Here is a 9,676-nt window from a genome sequence, read left to right on the forward strand (position 1 = left end):
TCACCTAAACATAAAACCATCTCCAAAACAGACCATATTTTTATGACACATAGCAAATCATAGCAAATGCAAAAAAGTCAAGATAATTCCTTGCATCTCATTAGATCAGAATGCAATAAAATTAGAAACCAATAACAAGATAAGAAACAAATTATTTTAATATGTGTGTGGAGATTGAAAAGTAAAATTTTGAATGAAGACTGGATCATACAAGAAATAAGTAATAAAAATATTCTTAAAAGCAAATGAGAACAAAGATACAACATATCAAAATCTATGAATCAGAATGAAGGCAGAATGAAATAAGAGGAAAGATTATAGCTTTGAGTACATACGGAGAAGGAAAAAAACCAGAAAGATTCCAAATAATCCTTACTTCAAGACCCTAACAAAGCAGAGCACATGAATCCACAAGCCAGTAGAAGACTGAAAACAAGGTTAGAGATAAAATTAATGAAATAGAGAATTTTTTTAAAATATAAAGGCTCAATACAACAAAGAGTTATTTCTTTGCAAAGATAAACAAGATTAATAAGCCATAGCCAAATTCACCAAAAAAAAGGTAGAGAAGACCCAAATCAACAAAAGTAATAATAAAAAAGGAATATTGTTGAAGACATTTCTGAAATCCAGAAGATTAGAAACTATTTTGAACACTTATATTCCAATAAATTAAAAAAATGTAGAAATACTGACAAATTTCTACACATATATTCTTACACAAAATGAACCAAGAGGATATAGAAATATCAAGACCAATATCAGACCAGTATCAAGAAATAAGATTGAAAGAGCAATTAAAAACCTTTCAACAAAGAAAATCCCAGGATCAGAGTGATTCTTACTTGTAGGGATAGAAGGAATTTACCTAACATCATAGTGGCTAAATATAACAAACCCAAAGCCAACATCATACTGAATGGAGAAAAGCTGAAACCATTTTCTCTAAAACCAAGAAGAAAACAACATTTTTCACTCCACCAATTCTATTTACTATAGTTCTTGAAACTCTAGCCCACTAGCCAGAGCAATCAGGCTTGAAAAATAAATAAATAAAACAAATACAAATAGGAAAAGAAGAAGTCAAATTATCTGTGTTCTGATACATGATCCTATACGTAGAAGAGACCAAAAACTACCAGAAGACTTCTAGATTTGATAAACAAATTCATATAAGCAACAGTATACAAGATCAATACATAAAAACTGATACCTTCCTATACTCCAATAACAAATTTTCTGAGAAAGAAATCATGAAAACAATTTCATTCACAAATAGCCTCAAAAAATAAACTTTGGAATAAATATAACCAAGGAGTTGAAAACTATAGAACACTGGGAACATAAATTGGAGAAGACCTCAGAAAATGAAATGACCTCCCATGTAATTGAGTAAGCAGAATCAATATAGTTAAAATGATCATATTGCCCAAAGTGATACACAGAATCAATGCAATTCACATTAAAATAACAATGACATTCTTCACGGAAGTAGAAAAATCAGTCCTAAAATTCATTTGGAAAAAATAAAAGACCAAGAATGGTCAAAGCAATCCTAAGCAAGAATAATGATGCTGGAGGCATCACAATATCCAATGTAGAATTATATACAGAGCTAGAGTTAAAAAAAAATAGAATGGTATTGACATAAAATGAAGACCAGTGGAATAGAAGACATATAAATATAGTCATTATACTCAACAGTAGTGCCCAAACATACTTTGGAAAAAGATAGCCTTTTTAATAAATTTTTTTTTAATAAATGGTTCTTGGAAAACTAGAAAACCATGTGTAGATGAATGAAACTAGATCCCCTTTCTCACCCTGCACAAAAATCAACTCCAAGTGAGTCAAAGACCTAGAAATTAGACCAAAAACTCAGCAACCAGTAGAAGAAAACACAAGGTCTCCAACATATTCACAGAGGCAACAACTTCTTTAACAAACTCTGAAAGCACAAGAAATAAAACAAAGAATCAATAAATAGTGCAGCATCAAATTAAATATCTTTTGTAGAGCAAAGAAAACAAGAGTTTCTGTGCAATGGGAGAAAATCTTTGCCAGTTACTCTTCCAACAGGGGATTGATAACCAGAATATAAAAATAATTCAAAAAGCTCAATACCAAAACAAAAATAAACAAACAAAAAAACCCAAATGACCCATCCAATAAATGGGCAAATGAACTAAACATACATTTCTCAAAAAAAGAAATACAAATAGCCAATATATATAAGAAAAAATGATCAACATCCCTAGAAATCAGGAAGATACTAACCAAAACTACACTAAGATTTCATCCAGTTATGATGGCAATTTTCGAGAATACCAATAATAAATGCTGATAAGGTCATGGGGGAAAATGTACACTCATACATTGTTGTTAGTATTGAAAATTAGTACAACCACTCTGGAAAGCATTATGGAGATTCCTCAAAGGACTATGAATGGAACCACCATATGACTCAGTTATCCCAATCCTTGGTATTTACCCAAAAGAACTAAAATCAAAAACTATTATGATACATGTGTATCAATGTTTATAGCAGTGCAATTCATAATAACCAAATTACAGAATCAGTCCAGTGTCCCATTAACAGAAAAATGGATAAAGGAACAATGGTATATATGCACAATGGAGTCTTTACTCAATCATAAATATGAATGGAATCACGGCATTTGCTAGTAAATGGATGAAAATAGAGAACATAACACTAAGTGAAATAACCAGACTCAGAAAACCAAGGGTCAAATGTTTTCTTCTATATGTGGAAGCTAGAGAGAAGGAATTTTTTAAATGCCTGAGTCAGGAGAATTACAAGTTTAAAAACAGCCTCAACACCTTAACAAGGCCCTAAGCAACATAGGGAGACCTTGTCTCAGAATAAAAACTAAAAGGCCTGGGTTCAATCTCTGGTACCAAAAAAAGATGGGGGTATCACATGAAAATAGAAGGAAGAACAGAATAGAGGAAGAGGAATAGGAAGATAGGGAGAGATGGGACAGGAAAGGAAATGTGGAATGAAATTGACCAAATTATGTTCTATGCACAAATGAATATATCAGAATGAATTCTACTTTCATGTACATCTATAATGTAACAACAAAAAATAAGTAAATAGAAGGAAGACCTGTAGCATAGAAGAAGGGGAGCAGGGTGAGGAGGGAGGGGAAGGAAAGTAGAAGTATTGAGGATTGAAGTGGGGCCCACTATATTCCACACATGAATAAATATGTCAAAATGAACCCCACTATTATGTATAACTATGAGGCACTAAAAACATTTTAAAAATTGGGATTCCATATTACTCAGTCTTGAAGAAGAATGAAGTGGTGAAATTTGCCAGTGAATTCATGGAGCTGGAGAATATCATGCTAAGCAAAATAAGCCAATCCTTAGAAACCAAAAGCCGAATGTTTTCTCTGATATGTGGATGCTAATTCACAATGTGGATGCTAATAAACAATGTGGGGGGGCACTAAGGAAGACTAGAGTTACTTTAGATTAGGTAGAGGTTAGTGAAGGGAGGGGACAAGAGACGGATGACTGAATGAATCAGAGATCATTACCCTATGTACATATATAACTATATGACTGGTGGGATTCTACATCATGTACAGCCAGAAAAATGAGAAATTATACTCCATTATATATGATTATCAAAGTGCATTCTACTGTCATGTATAACTAATTAAAGCAAATTTTTAAAAATCTTTTTAAAAATTGATATTCCAAGAACTTTGATCTAAAGGAGAAATGTGAATTAAAACCAAGGGACTATTTGCGACATAAAGGAGAAAAGTTGTCATCCATAAAGAAAGTTTTGAATACTACCATCTACATTTTTAAAGATGAGGATATTTTAATAAATCTCACCTAATTCACATATGCAGCTGTGTTTTAACATCACCTCTTCCTTTTTGTTTTATTATTCTCTCAGGATATAAGAAGCAGAGTGTCACAAACTCTGAGGGAAGGATTTCTCTCATATGAGGATTAAATTTACAGGTATGGACTCAGGAAATTGATGGACGTACTGAAAAAGCGCAAATACCCAAAAATATTTTCTATTTTATCATCTTAGTTCTTCCCCCCAGTTATTGCAAGGTCTTTGATGTTAACTATTCTCTGTAATAGAATGCGGATCTGTCTTGTAATATCTTTTGTTTTATGCCAACCTCATTTTTCCTGGAAAATGCTTTTGTTTAATATTTTTCGTGGGAAACACTTTTGTTTATGGGAATATGCTTAGACTTTAGGGGCTACCTCTGTCACATGGGCCCCCGACGTTTCATGGATAAAGTATGGTTCTGGCACTGTGATGTTCTCATGCACCCTGGGGATTCCCTGAAATACTACAAGAACATGGGAAAGCATTCTTGCTGGAAGTATTCCAGATACATGGGCTAAGAATGCTCTTCTACTTCTAGAGGAAAGCAGCCTAGGGTACCGCTGCTGAACAAGAAACCCCTACATCTCTACCAAGACACCTAAGTGAGTTCTTCTTTAAGACTTAGAAATATAGGAGAGATGTTTTCAGAAACATTCTGAGACTTTATCTAAAGAAAAGGATGCCAAGTTTCATTTCAGTTGTTGAATTTCCTGTGGGAAAAAGGCTTATATACTAACATGAAGGGTTAATATTGTTAAAATGTATAGGATTGGCAGTAAATTTGGGACATTTTAAGTTGCTGGCCTTGTATTATTTGGACTCTGCTGTTAGCTGCCACATCTTGTATAAACCTGTCTTGTGAGTAAATAGGAGGAGGGAAATAGAAACATGGATAATTGATCCTAATATATATAATTTATCCTAATATATATATATATATATATATATATATATATATATATATATATATATACACATATGGTATTCCCTAGGGATCGCTCATTAATTCCTGTACAGACCCATTCTAGAGGCTTTGGGGATAATATTAAAAGGAATTTTCATGAAGGCCTAAGGGGATAATTTGCCATTCTAATTGATCTCTGATAGACTATAAGCTGTATGGATATCAAAATTAGGAAGTTTTAATTATGTTGATATATTTTTTATAAAAATGTGGGTTAAATCATATTTATGGACATATGAACTTGAAGAATGCAAATACTCTGTTTAACATTTTCTTCTGAGCAAGAGAAGAAATTGAAGGAATGAGAATATGTGCAACTTGTAACTACAGGAGTACCATAAACCAAGATTCTAGCCAAGCAGAAAATGGTTTTCTGAAAGATGAAATTGTGAATGCTTTATTTCTTATTATTGGTGATTAAGAGACCATTTCTAGATTCATCAATAATTAGCATAACAACAACGACAAAGGCTTTTTGAACAGCTAGAATATCTGAGTACCCATCTAAATATGAGTTTAAATGTTTAATTTTGCAAGCATTTCTGTGGTAGGAAGTTACACATATGACAAATTACATATTTGTATTAAACCTTGAATTTCCTCTCTGATGCTATAAACAAATTTGCTAACCTTGTTTTAATGAATTCCCTAGTATTGGCTCTGTGCTTTAATCTCTTTTTAGACTCAGACAATTTTGGTTTCCTGCAGCACTCTTGATTTTTTTATTATTATTGTTTTGAAGTCCTGACTGTTTTGATCTAAGCACAATTTATGTATTTGCTTACTCACTAAGAGCTGAACCCCTTTCCTATTTTGCCCATGTCACTGTATTCCTAATGCCTGGCACAAATTGGGTGACCAGACTGTCAAATGACTACATTTAACCTGTTAAAAATGGGAACAGGACCATGTAAGAAGGTGATCTCTGATAATCCACTGATCCCTATCTTCTTCCAGGTACTTTAGCCTTGTCTCCAGCTAATGTTTATCTTCCTGTAAATCACGTCAGATTGTTATAGAGACAATCAAAGGTAGGGGAAAACTAAAGGCTGTTCTGCTTCTTCTTTGTAGCTGGCTCCCTAAGAATGGGTCAGGGTCAGGAACATACCTTGGGTGTGGTGCTAGGCTAGAGCATTTGTATCTTTGCAGTATTGTCTTGCCTTTCACACAGCTGAAGGAAGAAGAAGGCCGTTTCCTCCTCAACCTGAGGGAGCTGAGGCTGGGGACCTGGGCATTGCTTGGCATTATTCCTTTCTGGTAATTATGACAAATAACATTAAGTTGTCTTGTAATTATCTCTATTCTGTGTTAAATCCTGAAGTCGTCTTTATCACAGAGACAGGATCCCTTGCTTTCCATTAACTTTGGAGGCTATGTAGGCTTACAATCAGTATAAGCAATAGGAATCATCCCAAGAGATCCCTCCTGACGCACTACACATTGAGGTACAGGGCAAAAGGCTCAAAGTAGTGGTGTGTAGGTCACCTGATAGGTCACTTCTATCAGGGAAAACCCCCTGATGTATCAAAGTGCATTCTGCTGTCACGTATACCTAATTAAAACAAATTTTAATTTTTTTTTTTTAAAAGTAAACTCCCTGAGTCACTCATTCAGAATGAAGCAGGTCTTTCCCTGGAGCATACTGACAAGCTTTGTATTTCTATATCATATTTGTTTTATATAATACACTAATATTTATTTTACAGCTATGTTTATATATATGATAATACCATTCTAAGAACCTTATAACTATAAACACAATCTTTATATTTTTAAAAACTACTATTTCGCCCATTTGAAGATGATAGAACTGAAGCTCAGAGATATTAAGCAATTTTCTCAAGGTCACAGCTAATAAACGAAAGGACAATGTAACTCCAACACCTGTGCCCCTAACCATTAAGCAACACTTCCTCACACTTATTATGTCTAGTTATAGTGTTTAAAATCATACAATTTCTTCTAGATTTTCTGCTTTTAAAAAAAGTATAGTGTCCTTGATCCCAGAAATGTATTCTTACAAGTTCTGTTGCCTTCTCACTTAATGGAATAATAACAAAAACAATGAGAACTAACGTATATTGAGATAATATCCTAACACTTTAGCTTTAATTGCAGGGAGGCAGAATAATCTAGTGAGTAGAAACCTAAATTTTAGACTTTCCACTGACTTTGGGCACAGCATCTTTCTGACAAAGCCTTTTATTATGGTTTAGGTATGAGGTGTCCACCAAAAGCTCATGTGTAGGACAATGCAAGAATTTACAGAAGTGAAATGAGTAGGTTATGAGAGCCTTGCATAATCCACTAATGTGGATTAAATGGGTACATGTGGCTGGACAAAGTAGATCACTGGGGGCATGCCTTTGGGGTCCTTGGTGAGCAGAGCTCTCTGTGCCCCTGTTGCCAATGTCCTGAGCTGCCTTCCCCCACCAGATGTTCTGCTTCACCTTTGGGTCAGAACTATGAATTCAGCCAACTACGGACTGAACCTCTGAAACTGATAGCCAAAATAAACTTTTCCTTCTCAAAATCGTCAGTTATTTTGGTCACAGTGACACAAATGCTGACTAAAATAGCCCTGTTTCTCTCCTGTGAAAAATGGGGACAATGGGTAACTAATACTTCTTTCACTGGATTTTCTGAAGATAAGATTGTTCATTAGAGAGTTTGGCATGTTGCCTGACGTGGTAAATGTTTAGCAATAATTAGCTGGTGTTACTTTTGTCTATTTTGTACCACATTGATGTTAGTTATGTGCACGGACATCACATGAGAGGTTGTATTACTACTGATTCTTGATCTAACCATGAGAGATTCTGATTTTAGTTGATTTGAGGTAGTTCTGGATAACTAGATTACTAAAACCTTTGCTCTTCCTCAAGTCCCAGCATAATGCCTTGTAGTAGGTGCATGCACCAAAATAGTCATTAAAAAAGTTTAAGTATATTTGAAAAATTCTAGCAGTGGAGCCACAAAACTCAGCAGTGTTATACTAAATATTGGAAGTTGTTTGTTTGTTTATTTTCAGGTGGACAGCTTTCAAAGGATAGACTAAGCGTAGCAGAGGGAGAAAAGAATATGCCTACATGATTACATCAGCAAACAACACGTGATGAATATGTATCATCAAGACCACATTCATAGGCACATAGATAAGGATCCTAAAATGTTCTAAAATGTAACCCTTTGACAAATCATTACTTATTACAGATGTATGAATGATGGGCTAGTGTGAGATGCTAAGGTCAGAAAAATCTGGTTTCTCATTCAGGTCCCATCATTTGCTCAAAAGGTCATGAATAAGTTTGAGTATCTTCCTTCAAGTTTGGATTCTCCTTTTGAAAAGGATGATTGATATCTACTCTGCATGGTTCCTGAAATGTGATCAGATGAGATATGCAGCATAAACCATTGTATACCCGAGTAAAAGTTATACACATCAACATTTCTTCAGGATATTTTATGTCCTCTGTTTGACTCTCTGATCTTCCAACAGACCCTCCTCTGGTCCAACACTCCTTCATTAAACCACTCCAAGGACTTCCCTTTGGTATGAATGCATCCATTCCTCCTCTTTCCATTCCTTCCTACCTCCCAAAGGTCAAGAACTGGCCTTCTTTAGGGCTGCATGCCTAGAACCCAGATCATTATCTGGTACATAAAATATATTTAATAAATGTTTAATGAAAGAACAAATGAAAATCAAGAAACCATAATCATGAGCAAATAAACTTTCACCAAGGCCATTTCATTGCAAGAAAATTGTCAGGTTGAGCAAAGTTGGGTGGAGAGTAGCAACTCAAAGCCTTGGTTTCACGGCCCCCATGTTCAACATTGACTATCGTTTTGAAGGTAAGATTTTAGGAGCTGTCATATCAAACTTACAATTCATTCATGTCTCATTTATTAGGTGTGATAAAACTCAGGATTTAAGACCCTGGCTAATTAACTAAGTGTGCTTTCAATTTCAATCCCTGTTACCTACAAATATTTGAATTAGCATTTAATGTTTATTTTGAGTTATCACTGCTAGTCCTGGCCCTCTGCAACTCAATTAGAAATGCTTTTCATTTCCTTCCACTTAGCCAAAGGAGACGCATTGAGTCTCATGAGAGGAGAGCTCTTTCAGGTCATTCTGAAACCAGATTAGTGTTCAAATTAATTCATTCCCATGACTTGCATAGCTCTTCACCACTCACTTACTCAAATAACTGAACTTTTCTTATCCTATCTTATTTTCCATTTTTGATATCATCTACTATCTGTGTTAGCTTTGTAATAATGGAGAATCTAATTACAACCCTAGAAAGCTTTGCGTTGTTTTTCAGCTATATCCTAGACCAGTTTTGAACTTCAAGATATCTGGGGAACTTGTTAACGTGCAGATTCTGACTCAATAGGACTATTGTGGGGTCTGAAATTTCACATTTTTAACAGGTGCCAGGGAAACACTGGAGATAGCATCTGGAGACCAAACCTTTAGTACTAAGGTTGTATATAATTTCGTTTGACCTTATTCCTCTGCATTCCTTTATATTTTTATTCTATACTTAGAGCTACTCACTTATCTCCTAAACTGATGATAATGTTCATTAGATGGAGACCTTGGGTCATCTAGTCATCTGCAGATAAGGTTCTGTTACAGTGCCATAAGTTAGCACCTACAACTCTCAGACTTCAGCCTTAAGAAGACTGTACCTTCAGGTAGAGCTACATAAGCAAGAAGTAGGCATTCAGTAACAATGAACACCGAGATGGGCCTAGTAGTCTGCGTCCCGACGCTTCATATATTTTCTTTGAAGATATGTGATTTTTAT

The sequence above is a fragment of the Sciurus vulgaris genome (genome assembly GCF_902686455.1).
Source record: "Sciurus vulgaris genome assembly, chromosome: 15".
NCBI classification, from domain to species: domain Eukaryota; kingdom Metazoa; phylum Chordata; class Mammalia; order Rodentia; family Sciuridae; genus Sciurus; species Sciurus vulgaris.